The sequence below is a fragment of the Meleagris gallopavo genome, chromosome 6 (genome assembly GCF_905368555.1).
Source record: "Meleagris gallopavo chromosome 6, MGAL_WU_HG_1.1, whole genome shotgun sequence".
NCBI classification, from domain to species: Eukaryota; Metazoa; Chordata; class Aves; order Galliformes; family Phasianidae; genus Meleagris; species Meleagris gallopavo.
Window position 1 is genome coordinate 37,681,995 of NC_139409.1, and position 16,595 is coordinate 37,698,589.

Below are 16,595 nucleotides of genomic sequence, written 5' to 3' on the forward strand. Positions count from 1 at the left end.
TAGCTACTCTGGGATAAAACCACTTCTAGATACATTTATCCTCATGAGGCATGGAGTCTTAGCAGTCAAATGAGACTGCTTAAGTGGGACTCACAGTCACAGGGTGTGGAATCTGTGCAGCACTGTGAAAGTTCACAGCGCTACAGTGATTTGCAACAACAAGGGCATCTCCCTCTCTATAATGGTGGCAAGGGTAATGCTGAGCTTGGCTTCCTGAAACATAGCAGCATCGTAAGGAAACAGCCCAGTCTCAGGTCTCAGGAATGAAGTTACTTCTTCAGTCACTCAGAGCAGTTAAGTTGAATTGCACAAAACATATGTTGCTTGCATAAGATGCATTTAGGGTGAAAACTCTGCTTTTAATTATAGACTGTTGCATAAAATGTCAGCGATTAAACCACAGATTTAGCAGTATTCTTGGCTAGCATGAGAGGCAGAAAGCATGCTTCTCCTCCTGTTTACTCCTTTAGGAGCTGAATTTCTCATACTTTATGAAACATTTTTATTCAAATGGGAAAAAAAAAAATCTACCAAAAGAGAAAACTAGTATTGCTTCATCTATTCTCTCTCGAGGTTTCACAACAGTGAGATTGTCCAGGATGGGATCCAAAAGCAGCTGAGCAGTTCAGTTTTGAAACGGAATAAAACCGAGATCTAATATCTCATTTCAAAGCAAAAGAAATGAAATTCAGATTTAGATCATCTGAAATGGACTTTCAGCATCCTTTTGTCTATAGATTGATGTGAAATGTCTCTCTTTTAAAATCAGCAGTTGCCTCTGATAAGCAATTTTACTTCAGCAATTCTCCACAGCCTGGGATAATTATATCCAAGGCAAAAATTGACGAAGTTTGAAATCTGATCAGATATATATCCAACTGAGAATCATCCACTTAAGTATTTGTTCTGATTTACCCATTGTCATTCCAAAAATACTGTCATAGAGGAAAATATAAACATGATCCCTTCTTTTTTAGGATTGTTACCATCTGTATCATAGTTACCAAATGTTTCTTGCTTAACGTGTATTTAAAATTAACCTGGTCTATGCATTGCTTGCCTTTACTGTAAGCATAACATAGTAATCACAGCTCTGTTCACAGAACGTGGTCTATATCAATAAGCATTTTTCTGTAGCTTTGAGTAATTTTTTCTGACAAGTGCTATTTTTGCCACTTCCATAAGTGTATAAGTCCTTATTATTATGCTGTAGTGATTCACTTCTGTGCTGATTTCTGTGGAAGTATGTTGAATTACACCAGCTGAGGTTACGGCCTCTACTGAGCTTTTCAGAGTGTTTTCTTCTAGTCACCTCTATTTTTAGGTCAATTACTGAGTCCCTGTCACATTATACGACTGAAGATAGCACCTGTCCTTTTATTTATATCCTCATATTTACTGAGTTCCTGTCACTGCTTTTTTTGTCTTTCCTTCCCTGTGTAATGACTTCTTATTACACTATTTCTTTATTTAACTAGATTACCCTATGTAGGTTCAGTAATTCCTTGAAAGAATTGAACAAAAAAATGCTAATGAGAGACCTATGGATTGACCCTGACAAGGCTAAAATCCTCTTGTGCGTAAGGAGGAGACTTTTCATTTTATATGAGGCGATTAATTGTAAGATCCTATCTTCCTCTGCATGCATATTACTTCAGTAACCTTTGCTGGGTGAAAAATGATGATGTTTAAAAGAGTGTTTACTGGAAAGCCAAGTATTGCCTAACTCCAAGAGGTATCCTTAGCACCAGGAGTGAATACAAAGGGCTGACTTTCCATTCTAATCTTTGGTTTAAGCGTTTCTTGAAAGGGATGACAGAAGCCACTTGATTCACAAGGTGGCTGCCAACTACACATGACCAGATGCCAGCAGAGTGAGGAACAGCCCTAGAGGTGGCTCTGGTCTCTGTCTTCATTAAGGCTGTCTGCTTGTGACAGGACTGTGAAAGCAGTCAGCATCTGACCCTCAAAAACATTCTTTTTGAGTTACCAAGTTTGTATAACCAAACATAACAGCCAAGAGCCAAAAGTCTCCTGTACGGAGTAGTTGATTAATATCTGAATAGGTATTTGGAGTCTTGGGCACATATGCAGAATTGATCATTTGACATTTTCTAATATAATTCATTGTCTGTCATATATGGCTTTATTTGTGCAGTGTCTTTTTTTCCTTTCTTAAATTACTATAATTCATCTTAAAAATAAACATCTGCTGATGCATCTATACAAGAATAAAACCAGAATCACTCAAGTGATTTGGTTTTAAATATATTTCCAATAATCAGATTTAGTAGTGGTGATTCCGTATGCACAAAGACATTTACAGTTCAAGAAACAGAAACTCTCCCCCAGAAGTATGCATAATTTGCATAATAGCAGGCTATTCAAGATTCAGAGTTCTCCATATGAGCACTTAGTCTATATTTTACCATGATCAAAATAAGGATATCAATTTCCTTTGTCTTTGATTCTACCTCACTTTAACAATAAAGTATTGTTCCCATGAATTTTGCGTGTGTGAATCCTTAAGATACCACAATGAAATGAGCATCTAATACCATGGTAACGGACTTCAAGGCAAATAAGAATAGAAGAGTAGTAATGGGTATAAAGCCTTATTCCATGACTTGACACTGATTTTGGCACGTTAGGAATGTTGAATTGAAATATCTGTTTCTCAACATTGTCACAGAATTATGATTTTGATTGTGAATTTTTTATTAATATTTTTTATAATTTTATATCCTTTCTACGTGCAACTTCCAACACAGCAGATACCCAATTACACTAAAAACCACTGTCCTGTTAAAAACAGAGGCCCTCTCCATACTTAATGAGGAAACACACTGGAAACGTGGTCTTGAAGAAAGATATGTAGTTCAAGTAGTCACCTCCCACTAGCACTAGAAATCTCTACGTCCAAAAGTAAAGCCACGTATCTCAACAAGGAAGAGCGGCTCTCTCCTAAAAATCCATTCCTCAGAGCAGAGGGTCTGATGAAGCACTCACTGATATGGACAAAAAGACCTTATTCATTTTAATGTGCCTAAGATTAGGACTTGAGAGTAAGATTGGCATGAGTTATGTTGTAAAGATAAATGTTTCACTTTGAGTTCCTGGAGAAAAAAGGGCACTGCTCTCATTTTCTAGCGTTCTGGACAATGAAAGCACCTGAAGAACATTTATGCTTCTGGCATTTTGAGCTCTCATCACTGGTGTTGCTGTAATTCCTGTTAATTACCCACTCAGGTTTCTTTTCCAAGAGGCCCTGACAGACTGACTGTAAATTGACTGAGAAAGAAATCTTTCTTTGTCCTCAGTAAATCTGAATAATTAATTTTTCTTTATCATTATGCTTCTGAACTGAAATTCTCTTTCTGAAAGAAAGAATGGGGCATGTTTAATTAAAACAAGAAAGCGTTGAAGTCAAACATTTCAGTCACACGGACAGCTGAATAACATGCTGTTTTTTCAGGGTAACATTCTTGCCTTTTTAGTGCTATTTACTCTAATGCTAATGCTTCCAAAGCCTGTTTTGCAACAACAGTCTGCCAAAAGCTAAACATTCTGCAATTAACAGAGAGGAAGCTCAGTGTTTTCACCTCAAAATATATCTATATAGACTAATTACTCACAGAGGACTTCAGCACAGGAAGTGCCAGGAAACTTCTCCACTGAGCTGCAGAGGCCAAAGGGATTCTCAAAGGCAGGTGGCAGAGCTGTGCCCTGGGCAGATGGTCTCAGTGCAGGAAGATCTGGAAGCTCACATTCAGTGAGTTGGTGCTTGCTGAATATATCATCAGCACCTCATTAGCTATCATACTGCAGGTCCCCACTGAATGGATGTTATGGCCAGTGGCAAGTAGGTGGTAGTTTGTAGTTCTTTCAAATTGAGTATAAAACCACTGGAGAATTTATTGTGCACTTATGAGACTGTATCTTTTCTTCCTAGTTGTGATTTCTTCAGTTTTTAACAATTTGGCCTTGTTGGCTAAAATACTCCAGAAAACTCTCACCTCTGTTGAAGATATAGCAAGCACCTATTTAATCTGTACTGGCTCTCCATGCTTGTTCTCAGATGGAATGAGCACTCAGTTTCCATGATCATTTCAAAAACCACAAGGTCAAATCTCGCTTGTGCATTTTCTTAGGCTTGGCTTGAAGTGAACAGAATACTTTTGCTTTTTTTTTTTATACATAATGATATCACTGAATGTGCTCAATATCATCTAACCACTCCTATTCTGTGTCTAGTACGTGCATTTATGTTTTAGGCAATGATAACTATTATAAAGCTCATCGACATCATAACAAAAACTGCCAAACTGGAAGCTGATCATTTTGACCATGTCACCCTGCTAATGCATAACAGCAAAATTTTCTTGAGCATGGCATACATCCAAGCAACAACAGTAGTTTGATGTGCTTTTTCCAGTTCCTGGAGCAAAAAAAAAAACTGGTATGTACAAAATCCACATTGGTGCCAATGTGAAAGCCTTCTCTTCCTACTGACTAGGTAGTTAAAATAGCTGCAGAGATCATCTGTTCTGATTAGAATAACTAGATTGGGTGTGCCTCAAGGAGAAATATGGGGCACACAATGATCAGTTCCAGTGGCTAGAAGAACATATTTAGGTATGGACATTAGCTGGTAGACTGCAAGAACCTCGAAAACTCTCAGGAATCCAAATCAGGAAACATAATTGCTGAATGATGTGGTTGAATTTATGAAAAAAATAATGACGGCAGTGAAACTGTAGCCCTGATACACTGCATCTGAACTGCAAAAAATAGGTCTTAAAAAGGATGTAGTGTAGTAAACTCTTTTGCACATTTCATTATGCTTGAATCACAAGAAACAACGGGATGTACTGTAGTAGTATTTTAGAGTAGCTGCAAGATGCCAACAGCTGTGTTACCACTCCTTTCTCCCTCCAGGTAAGATAATAAAAAAAGACCATTAGCCTTCTATCCAAATGTCTCCTCTGACCCTGACTAGGTTTCTGAAACAACCCAAGAAAATCCCGTCTTTATATCAGCCTGAATTTTAGATCCAGCCCACATAAATGCAGAAAAGGAAAGCTCTGAAGGGATTCTTTGACCAAAAGGAGTTATCTACCAAGTAGGAGAGAAAGAGTTGCTTTAGGGCATGATTCCTCCTCTTCTGGAAATGATGCCTCAGTGACTGTCTACAGTGAGCTCTTTATTATAGACGTCTATGTTGTAAAAGTTTAAAACTGGGTGTGATGAGCCTTCTTTCAAATACATGAGAGTGTGCATCTTGGGATAGACATAGTCAGTGAAGCCTTCTCTCTAATGGCAGAATGAAAAATTCTCTGCAGATGTTGGTATGTCTATGCGTGGACAGAGTTTGTACGGACAGTTCTGTGCTCTAAAATCTATTGAAAGAATCCTAGTGTGTTCCTAAGAAATAAACTTGATGCTTAGTAAAATTACTTCATGTTATTTTCCCTGCTCAGCTTAACATCTTAATTTTTCAGTCACTTGAGATAAGTGGCAATTAGCGCTTTCAAATATTTAGTGAAAAAAAGTAATGTAGTCCTAAGTTTCTTACCTAGCCAAGGGAAACTGAAGTAAATGGATTTGTCTGTTTGAATTTCTACCACTCTCTTATGAAGATGAAACCCACAACAAATTTTCTGATATCCTATGTAACAACATTTCCTTAAATTTCTTTTTCACTGAAAATGAGTGTTATCAGCCCCACTCCTGCCACCAACTTAATTTGTAATCATGTTTTCCCAGGTGCTGTAATCTGAATAAATGGATATAATTTCTCTACCTACCTCAAAAGCAAATAATGTTATCTTTTCATTGCAAATTCAGTTCTCTAAAGCATTCCATCCACACAAAATTAAAGTCATAGTTTGTAAGTCTGTCTTACCATCTGGTTTGTGCATGGACTTCAAACAAAACCCTTCAGGAGAAAAACTACATCCATCAGAGGTTAGACTGGCTGCTGATACAGAAACCTGGCCTGCAGACTGGCACATCAGATGAAAGTACAGGATTCAAAGCTAATTTGGGACCCAGACATGTTAAATGAGAGTAATAGATTGAAGCATACAAGAATACATCTCTCTAAGGCTAATGCATGCTCTGATTTATATCCTGCACTTGTCACTGACCTTACTGAGGCTTCACAAGCAAGGTATGTGCAAGCATAAATTTATTGCTTTGCATTTGGAGCTATGCTTTCAATCCAGTTGGTGAGAAAGTGAGATAATAATTAAGGAAGCAGTTGTTTAGACCTGTGAAAAGGAATGGAAAAAACGATGATCACAAACTAAATGTTCATATATGAGCAAGGACAGATAGTCTTACCTGAATGTTCTTAAAGAGCAGGCTGAGATAATTACAGAGGCACTATCAATCACTTTTGACACCTCATTAAGAGCAGAAGAATTTCCAGTGGATTGAAGGACAAGAGAATCAGGATGCAGCCAGTAGGTAAGTAGGTAATAAATTGGAAAGAAAGATGAATTTTGTGGATCTTTGAGGTAAGCTTCAATACCCAATGAAATAATAAAAAGAATTTCTTCCTAGGTATAGCTGCTAAGGCCTCCAAACATGCAGGTTTCTGGGCATACTGGGGGGCATGGCCTCAGGTCTCAGAAGATGTAATGAGATGGACAGGAACATATCAAGTGATTGGTTTCTGGTTAAGAAATATGGCAACACATACATTCCATCCCTGATTTCTCGCCTGAGGTAACCAAGCACAGCAGTTTATATTTAGATTATGTTTGGAGAAACAAACAAACAAAAAAAACAGTTATGATTAATGGAAGAAACCAAGTAAAGAATTAGACAGAAACTTACTCTGAGATAACTAATACAAGTTAGCACTCCTATTTTCCTCTGGTATTTGGAAAAGATTTTAAATAGTATTAACTGGATTTTGTTTAGTATGCAGAGGCATGCATGCATAGAATTTGGGATTCAAAATGAGTCACAAACAACCTGGCCAAGATGCTAAAATAAATCATGCCTTAAACCTTCATTAAAAAAAAAAAAAAAAGTAATATAAAAAAAGAAACATCAAAAATAGGCTGAATTGCTTCTGGAACTCTCTAATACCATTCTGATATTTTTTCCATGAGAGGGAATATTGTTTTTGCCCACAGGTTTATAACAGCTCTTTGGGGGATTTGTTTGTTAGAATATGTATGAACATCTATGAAAAGAGAAAAGGAAATATCAATAATTAAAAAACAGAGCCATTAGTATATTGAGCCAGATTCTCAATTAATTTAAAAACAGTGATGCCATGCTGATACACACAGGCTAAAGATATGACCTATTGAATATTCAGAAAAGACACTTTCCAACAATATTATCTATGCTTGATTGACTTGTTTTCTGCATACTCAGGGAAAATGAAATAAAATTATTCCTTTTTTATACCAGTCCTTATAGCCAGAAAAGGATCTATCATGATCAGTCATAAAATCATTTGAAATATGGATATAGTGTCTTTGTTGGTACTATCTTCCAGGTCTAGTTCATTACTTTGTTTTACAGGACAGACTGTTGCATTTCCAGGGCATGTGCTTTGGACATTTATGTCCACCACTGGGGATGGACAGTAGAGAGGTGAGTTTCATTGTCATCTTTTCTGTTTTTGTTGTTGTTGTTTTTATTTAATTTCATTTCGTCTTTAAGGTGTTTTATCTTTTTAAACATACGTTTCAGTTTTATACACAGTTAATCTACTGTCCTGACATCACAAAATTTTAATATTTGCTTGTTCAGATCATTTTGGACACTTTTATTTAACTTTTTCAGTGTTTAGCTTTTTAATACTGGATTTTTTAAGAAACATTAGGATATAGTATCACTTGGCATTTGTCAGGCGACTCTGCTACCGTCCTTCAGAGACCATTGTCAGATTTGAGCTGTATCTAACTTCTCACTCTAAGATTGGAGGGTTTTTAAAGGCTTTATTACATTACAAAAGCTACTGTTTTCATTTTGTATCTAGGGTGGGTATTAAATTAAAAAGTGCAGCTGCTTTCAATTATACTCCAATGTTCTATATCTAGATCATTTTCATTTTTCATAGCACTGCTTAGTTTCCCTGCCCCCTTTCCTGCTGGCTTCTGCACTCAGAGCATCTAAACATTTGGGAATTATGCAGGGGAGGAAAATAACAGATGTCATTCATTTGTCACCTCTTTAGCTTTGGTAGTAAAACCAATTCACTTAATGAAAAAATGATGTTCTTTCAACCTAACTGAAAACTTCTGTCCATGGGGAAAATGCATCAAGAAGTTGCCCAAAGGATTAGGATTCTGTTAGAGAAGCGTCACAGATAAACCCTTTGTAGTTACAGTCCTCCCTTTTTGTCCTACATTCCTCAGCCTGGGACTGGGGGTTGCTGAGAGAGGGGGGTATTCTGGGTGAGATGGAGGAAAGGCAGGTGGTGCACCTGCAGGGAAAGCATCTCTGCAAGAAGAGGGATGCCCCAGAGGTCAGTACCAGCAGGAGGTAGGAAGAGAGCTTGGAATATCAGCAGCTCTGAAGGTGACATGGCAGGAGCTGAATGGCCATCCTTCCATTGTTAACGCCATGGGTGGGCTATGGTGGCCACCAGCACAGACAGGCTGAGGGGTCTGAAGAAAGATATCATTACAGAGGTGTGTATGGGAGCAGCACAGCTGCTACAGGGTTGCATCTCTTTGCACAAAGTAGGAAACGGGCTTTCCCATCCTCCCTCTGGCGAAGATGAACTCTGTCTATGCTCATTTGACACAGGTGGGTGTTTGGTTTTTTTTTTTTTAGACTCCAACAAATTAAAGAGAGGGAAGTGAAAGCAACATGTAAAAAGCACATTGGTTCATTGTGTGCTATTCCAGGCTACGAAGATGAAGAACTACTGGCAAGGACAAAGGGAGTGGGGGTGTTCCTTAGCCTAACATTGCTCCTTCTTCACTGTTCCCTCAAATTATATATTTCTTCTGGTTTTCATGGAATCACAGAATATCCCAAGTTGGAAGGGACCCATAAGGATCTAGTCCAACTCCCAGCTTCACATAAGACCACCCAAAAATCAGACTGTATGTCCAAGCACTTCATCCACTCAACTCAGTAGACACTCAGTGCATGTAATCAGAGAAGAGTCTGCTGTGAGGAAGAAAAAAAAAAAAAAAAAAAAAAAGAGTGTTTGAATTCTCCTGGCTTTCTGTGTGTGGCTTCAAAGTGCTACTCTTTCAAGATAGGCAGATACTAAACTAAATTTGTACTGTCTAGTAGAAGACCAAGGAGGAAAAGTGAAGTAAATCTCCTTCAGAGGGCTTTCTAGTGGCTTAGCACAAACTACAAACCATCTTTCTTTCATACAGATCATATGAATCAGAAAATATAACATCTTCTGAATTCATCCTGGGTTATGTCCTCCATACTTTGGCAGATGTGGCACACTTACTATCTGACAGCAAAATTCAAAGCTATTTTTCTAGGCTAGAGGAAAAGAACTTGGCTCCTGCTAGAGAAAATGAAGTGTATTTGCTCCCAGAAATGCACGTGAGGAAATGAGATGCTTGAGATTTTAAGGTAGAACTATCATATAAATGGAAACAAATTTAAAAAAAAAAAAAACACTTGAAAAGCTTTCATTTTTGTTACTGGATTTTTAAAGAGAGAGCAGACTGCTCCCATGCTAGGTAGCCACATGAACAAACAGGCATACTTCTGGCATGGTGGTTTCCCCCTCTTCCTGAAGCTGAAAAATGGAATCTTATGTACAAAATATCTTTTGTAATTAAATCAGTTGGCTTATTCATGCCTCTTAAACTTGAAATTGAGAGCTGTCTGGAAACATGAAGTACCTTGGGAATAAAATAATGGGCATTAAGCTTATTTTATAGCAAGTCAAGCTTTGGGAGTCTGCCAGCATTTGTCAGGATTATTGGACCATACCTAATCAAAGCAGGAAAAGGCACGAACTGAAGTCTTTGACTATCTGAAAGTTCAGAAAGCAATGAGCAAAAGGGACCTTTCCCAAGCTGTGAGATAAATAATAAATGGTCAAAAGATGTAGAGATCTAAAAATAAAGTCGAACTACTGTGAACCCTAGTAGGAACGGTAAGGATCATTTCACATTTCAGCATCTTTCCTCCCTTTTCTGCAAGGAAAAATTTGTTCCCAAAGCACCCCACTAAGGAGGTTCTTTGTTATTCAACTTCCAGCTCTATGGAAGTGTGATGGATGATTCACCATGCCAGCGGAGCTGGAAAGCAAATTTGCTCACCTTGGCTGCAAGCCACATGACCCCAAAAAGCACAGCCATCCCCAGGATGAAATACCAATGGAATGTATTGAATGAAATATCACTGTTTGAAACTGCAGACAATGACTGCACTTTTAGGACATGAAAGGATATCAGTGGCAGCTCCCTTTTAGAAGGGAAAGAATAAATAAACTGAGAAGTGTGCTGAGCACTTACATTTGACTCGTGCTAATGAACACTTGAATACAACATAGACAGCTGGACATTTGGCCCAACTGACCTGTGAGGAACCATAACATAGGAGTGCATCTTCAGTCAAGCATGGGATCTTCTGGAGTTTCACAATGGAAAGAGAGAGATGGGGCCTGAGAGGTGAATCCACTGGTCTCTGCCTCCAAGCTCTTACCTCACTGGGGATGGACACATACTTGCAGTCAAGCCAGAGGCACTTAAACTTCACCAAAGCAATGAACTTAAGTCTTTCAGGTCAAATTACATACAATTTCGGTGGCGGGGGGAAAAGTGACAGCAGTATCAGTTCTTTTCAGGCCTCAGATTCCAAAGTTTAGGCTGACAGATGAAAAGAAAAGTCACTGAAATCACAAAGGAAGGAGTGATTTCAAAGGGACGAAAGTATTGCATGCAGAGGTACTGCTTTTAAAAGAGGTTGGTAATATGGAACTCTCTTCCTTGCTATGTGCTGAGTCGCAGTTTTGAAGGTATCTTTCTTCAGTCAAGGATCAGGGGGAAGATGCAGATTACATTCATCAGATAACTGAGATTGAGCAGCAAAGATCAGTGGTGAGAAAAGAAACAAGTCAGAAGCAGCACACAGAGATGACGGTCTTTTCACAAGTCCTCCTTCATGTGAGAACTTCCTCTGACTAGCAGTCAGGAAGATAATGAAAAAGCAGGGTAGTCTCAGATATCATCATACTGGTGAACTCACTGCAGTGATATTGAAAATACTGGGGGAAAGAAGTATCTGCTGAGGGGAAACGGCAGGGGTGGAAATCATACTGAGTAAGGCTTTGGGAACAGGAACTCCAGTAAAATAGCCCATGAAAAGAGGCTTTACCTTTTTACCTGTGGATGTGTAGTGATATATTGACTCCAAATGTACTTGGGAATCAACTCAAATACTAAAATACACAAGTGCTGCATTGCATCTCCCACAGTTCACAAAGGTAAAGTATTGAAGAATCACTCATGCTTGTGTGTCAGATGGCCAAGTCCGGCATCTACTCTCACAGAAACAGATCCCTTATGTCACTGCTGATTTGCATGTATGTAGCCTCCATTGCCTGCTGGCTGGGTCTCACTTTAGAGAATATAGGGTCATTCACATTTTTATTAGATGCACTGTATTTGCCAGATACAGTTGTCCTCTTTTGTTTGGGGCTATCAAAAAGATGCTTTCTACTGACCATAGCAGGTTATTCCCTTATCTCACTAAGGAATAATACATTTACTTAGGTTCCTTCTGCCTCTCATCTACTGTACCTAGTCTCAGAAAATGAAGAAAGTTTTAGGCACTCAGCATCTCCTTCTCTGTGTGGCACATGACAACAGAAAAAGGATATTTGCAACTAAGTCTTCATTTGGTCTCAGCCAATAAAACCAGTTCTTAGAGAAAGCAAGAATTTCAGTGTAAGGCAGAAAATAAACTTGGAAAGAGAAAACATTTACCTTAGGCCCTCCATTATTTCTGTATTATGAAGTCAAGGCCCTATTTTATGTAAAAAAATTATTGGTGTCCCGGTTTTATTTGAAATTTCTCAGGAACCTGCTTCTGATTTCCTACATTACATTTTTTAGGCCACTTCAAGCCCTGAACAGCATAACTGACCACCAAAGTCTGCAGGTAACATGATAAAAAAATATGCTCTGTGAATTTTTTTATTGCTGCTGTTATTCTGAAAGGCTTACCAGGTAGTTAATCATTTATTTTAAATGCGTAAATATGAAAGTCCCGGACCTTGGTTTGGTATCCGATTATGCTGTTAGTCACGTGCAAATTCCCTTCTTTTCTATCACATTGTAACTGCAGTCTTCAATTTAAGAGGGAATAGCCTCCTACAAATACAGTTTTATCTGACTACTGCAAACACCAGGAATCTTGAATTAATCTTGGCTCCTGTCATACTGCTTCACAATCCATCCCCGAAGGAGAGGATATTTTTCCCAATAAAAGAAATAAAGAAATACTTTCAAGACACTTGACTAGTTTTATGGCTTTCAAAAATAGCACTGCTTCTCACAGAGCACAGATGCACACAGAGCTCTGTGCAAACTTTCCAGTGACGCTGTTACTGCCACTGAACAGCTACAGGAAATAACTCATTGCTCCTCTTTCAGCCATCAGATAATGCCAATGATTACATTTTTCATTTGTTAATATGGCAGTCCTACCTTAACTTGTGATGCAGATTATAACAGAAAGCATAGCAAAACCATACCATCACATTATCTGTGTGTCTCTGGTACAAAGTTCAAACCAGCTTTCTCTGTTTGTCTCCATTAATTAAGAGGAATCAAAGAATAACAGAATCTTAGAATCTCATCACCCTCTGAGTAAAGAGTTTCTTCCTAATATCTAAACCAAATTTCCCTTCTTCTAGTTTAAAGCCATTCCTATTTGTCATCACACTATCTGTCCATGTAAAAAGTTGGTCTCCTTCCTGCTTATAAGCTCCCTGAAATATTGGAAGGCTACAGTGAGGTCTCCCCAGAGGAATGGGTCTGTCATCTTTTGCTAACAGTACCAGATAAATCCTTGTTCATAGTGACCAGGAAAATAAAATAAAAAAAATCAGAAATTACCTCTACTCTCTCTTATAAGTGATGTCCAAAGATCGCTAACAAAGGCCAGAGCCTGGACTGATTCCATGTGCATCTTGTAGTAAGTACTCATCAGCCTTCATAAATGTCCTCTGTGTGCATGGAAGACAACAAAACCACATCTGCCCCTTTTCATTGTATACAACAAGCATGACTGTAGCACATCATAGCCTTTTCCCAGCACCTACGAACGGGAGCAATTTACTGGGGCATAAGAGCCCAACAAAACTCCAGGAGCTGGTTTAGCTGATTACAGGCAGACATCTGCAGCACAGTTGTCTTTTAAGGAGCTGTTAGCAAGCTCCGTACACAGACAACAGAGAGAGACAAGGGCACATTTAGATTCGTATACTTCTGTCTTATTTTGGATGCCTTTTTAAGGCTGAGCAGAATCACACTTTGGGCTCTAGTGATGAGCAGAAACCTTCCTTGGTCACCTGGCAGCCCAGGTGACCCCCATTTAGGCAAGTGACCTCCATCCCCATTTTACTCAAGCAGTTGTAGTTAAGAAGTTCCAAACCAAAACTGAGTAGCATCATAAGTGATACTGGCTCTGCCTGCCTACTTGTAATTGGTCCCTTGAAAGGTTATTTTGGGGCACCCAAAAACAATTTAAATTTGCCTTTCCTGTACTGTTTCAGCCTCCCCTGGCTGTCACAGAGGCCCATCAGCTGCTGCTATTAGAAATGCAGTTTGCATCTCACAACATCAATAAAGGTGAGTCAAGCAGTATAAGGATACCTCTAAAGGCTCATTTCATTGATGTTTGCTGTTATTGAGTACATATATAACTTTCCTACCAGCTGGAGATAGCTGCTGTAATAAGGCCAGTCTCAGTTATATGGAGAGGGATACTTCCAGAGAGAAAACACAATGCCTCGTATCTTTTTCACAAATTGTTTCCTACCTCCAAATTTCAGGAAATTGATTTCTGTCTGCAAGATATTTTTCCGATGGTTCTCCTTTCATCAGAGGAAGGGAATAGACACATACAGCCCTCTTCTTCTACAAAAAAGAATTGTGACTATGATAACTATACAGTATAAGACAAAACTTATAACCAATGTCGCTAAAGCCAGCCCCACATTAGCTAGGTTAGTAGTATAGGCAGGTGAGCCAAAAACATAATCATAGGATCACCTTTACAAGCCCATCCACTGATCATTTCCAAGAGACTTCAGGGATGATAGGAGGGAGAGTGTCATAGTGTCTCTTCTTTTCAATTCTGATACTAGCTTTGCTGCTCCTAACTTTTGGGATAGGTATTGTACAATTAACAAATGCACAGTTTGAAGCAGAGCATGGTTAGGATAGCATTTTGCAGATTTATAGTTAGAAAGATTATTGTGGTGGAAAGATACAATCAAAAATTAAATACTCACCCATATCCTAGGCTCACAATAGAAAACTCCAAAAGAAAGGATCTCCAAAAACAGACCCATCCCCAGTGGCAGTCAGCCCTTAAATGGCATCTAGGAGAGGTGCAGGCAGGCTCCACCCCTTCCGGTCACACAGCTGAATTACCTTCACCTGTGCTCCATGGCTGACTCAGTGCTTGCCTCAGGTGATCAATCAGTGGTTCAGGCCCTGACTCAACAGTTCCCATACAGTTATGTATACATAGCAAAAGTTTCTCTTCCAGACAAGTTCAGCTAGTTAAAGATTTTTTCTCTATACCGCACCAAGAGACATCTGGCTAAATAAAACATATTTTTCAAAGTATTTTCTTCTTGCCAAAGATGAAGATCCAGAGACAGATTCATAATTCCCTTTTTGTAATTTCTTTCAAACGTTCAAATCCCATGGTTAAAAAAATACATTTTCTTTAATACAGTCATGTCTGGCTTCCAACATTTGAACTTACAACACATAGATCGAGACCTCTCAGAATATAGCACTTTTATCCAGCCATTAGGTCTTATATCATCTATGCACCTTCTTCATTTTACATTATATTTTTCAAGGTGCAAGTATCAGAACTTCCTTTAGTATTTTGGTTCCAATGAAATCACTTGCCTGCTTCTGCTATTTATCTCATGATCATGAAGCTAGGCATTATCTTTGCTTACATTGCCAGAACATCAGACAGTGGGAGCCTATACTGCACTGTAGCAACTCCCAGACTCTTCTTGGTGTTACTACTTATCCAACTCAATAAATACTGCCTGCAACTTATGCTCATGTACCCTGGCCAAAGCTTTGTTTGATGAGACTCCGTGCACCCAGTTACTACTCCACAAAGTTTACTTGTTCTTATCTTTATTTCTATTCTACCAGCATATGATATTCACAGATTTATTTTACATCAATAGTAATGTTACATTTTTTTCCAGAACACTGATAAAATTTGTTGGTCAGTACTGTTTCTGGTACATGCCACCACGGGATGCACTAGAAACAGACTCATTCAGAGGAAAATTCACATTAGCAGCAGCTTTGCAATCTGCCATTCAGTAAGTCCTAAATTTATCATATCTGAGCTTTATTGACACTAATTGCTCATTTTGCAGCCTTGCCATGCAGTTGCTTTTTTTTTTTTTTTTTTTTTTAGCTTGGATTGTTCAATGGTAGTGAACAGAACACATTAAACCATGGACGTTTTTTTATGTCTGCACAACAGTCTTTATCAAACAGACACATAATTCCCAATAAAATTGGACTTTCCTGACAAGATTATTTTTTTAACAACATCATACTGACTGTCGTGAAACAATATTCACACAGTTTACCTCCACTTATACTTTTAGTAATTAAATGTTGTCCCAGTTTTGTCATTATTTTGTAAGGGACATATGTCAGGCTAGAAGGGCGATTGCCTATATTAACCCATTTTTCCTTTTTAGCTTACCATCACCAGATGATTGAAATTGGCTATTTCTCTTGATGCAAGATAGTCAGATTTCCTGTTCGTAAACTGCAGAATGCCTGACAGTAGCCTACCCCTAAGAGGACAGTGACCTTCCAGGCAGGAGGTTATGGTCCTAATTTCCTACAAGGAGGAAACATTTCTGGGTTGGAACCATTTTTTAGGCTCTTTGCAGCCACAGACTGCTGTCACTCCATTGAATACACAAAGATCAAGTGACAGAAGTCACTTCTCAAGGTGTCCTTATATTTGTGTATGTATGTATACATACAAAGGAACGCAGAGCCTGGAGGCCTGAGCATTAGCCTGTTGTGATTTGGAGTTAGTCTGGTGGCTGCTTGTTTTAGGTGATGACTGAGGTGTTTGTTGGCCATCAGATATGCAGGGCTGCCATAACATCTAGTGTGACCAGAGCAGCTGGTAATCAGAATCACAGTGTAACTCAGGTGGGAAGGAATGTCAAGAGGTCTCTAGTTCAAAGCAAGGCTGGCTCTGATCTCAGACCAGTTTCCTCAGGGATTTATGCAGCTAGACCTTGAGAAACCTCCCAGGATGGAAAGTGACTGCACAAATCCCTTGGGCAGCTTATTCTGCTGCCTGACTTCCCGTGCAGTGAAAACTTGGAAATCCACTGT

At 38.8% G+C, this 16,595-nt stretch overlaps 1 long non-coding RNA gene across 1 annotated transcript in view; it reads right to left on the reverse strand.

The window, feature by feature from the left end:
- Positions 1-14,553, reverse strand: part of LOC104911526 (uncharacterized) — a 28,496-nt gene extending 13,943 nt beyond the window's left edge. Inside the window, exons 1-2 of the long non-coding RNA XR_793966.4 lie at positions 14,477-14,553; positions 14,002-14,099 (exon numbers count right to left, since the gene is read on the reverse strand). This is a non-coding gene — a long non-coding RNA (uncharacterized LOC104911526). The remainder of the gene's footprint in view (positions 1-14,001; positions 14,100-14,476) is intronic.
- Positions 14,554-16,595: the final 2,042 nt, after the last annotated feature.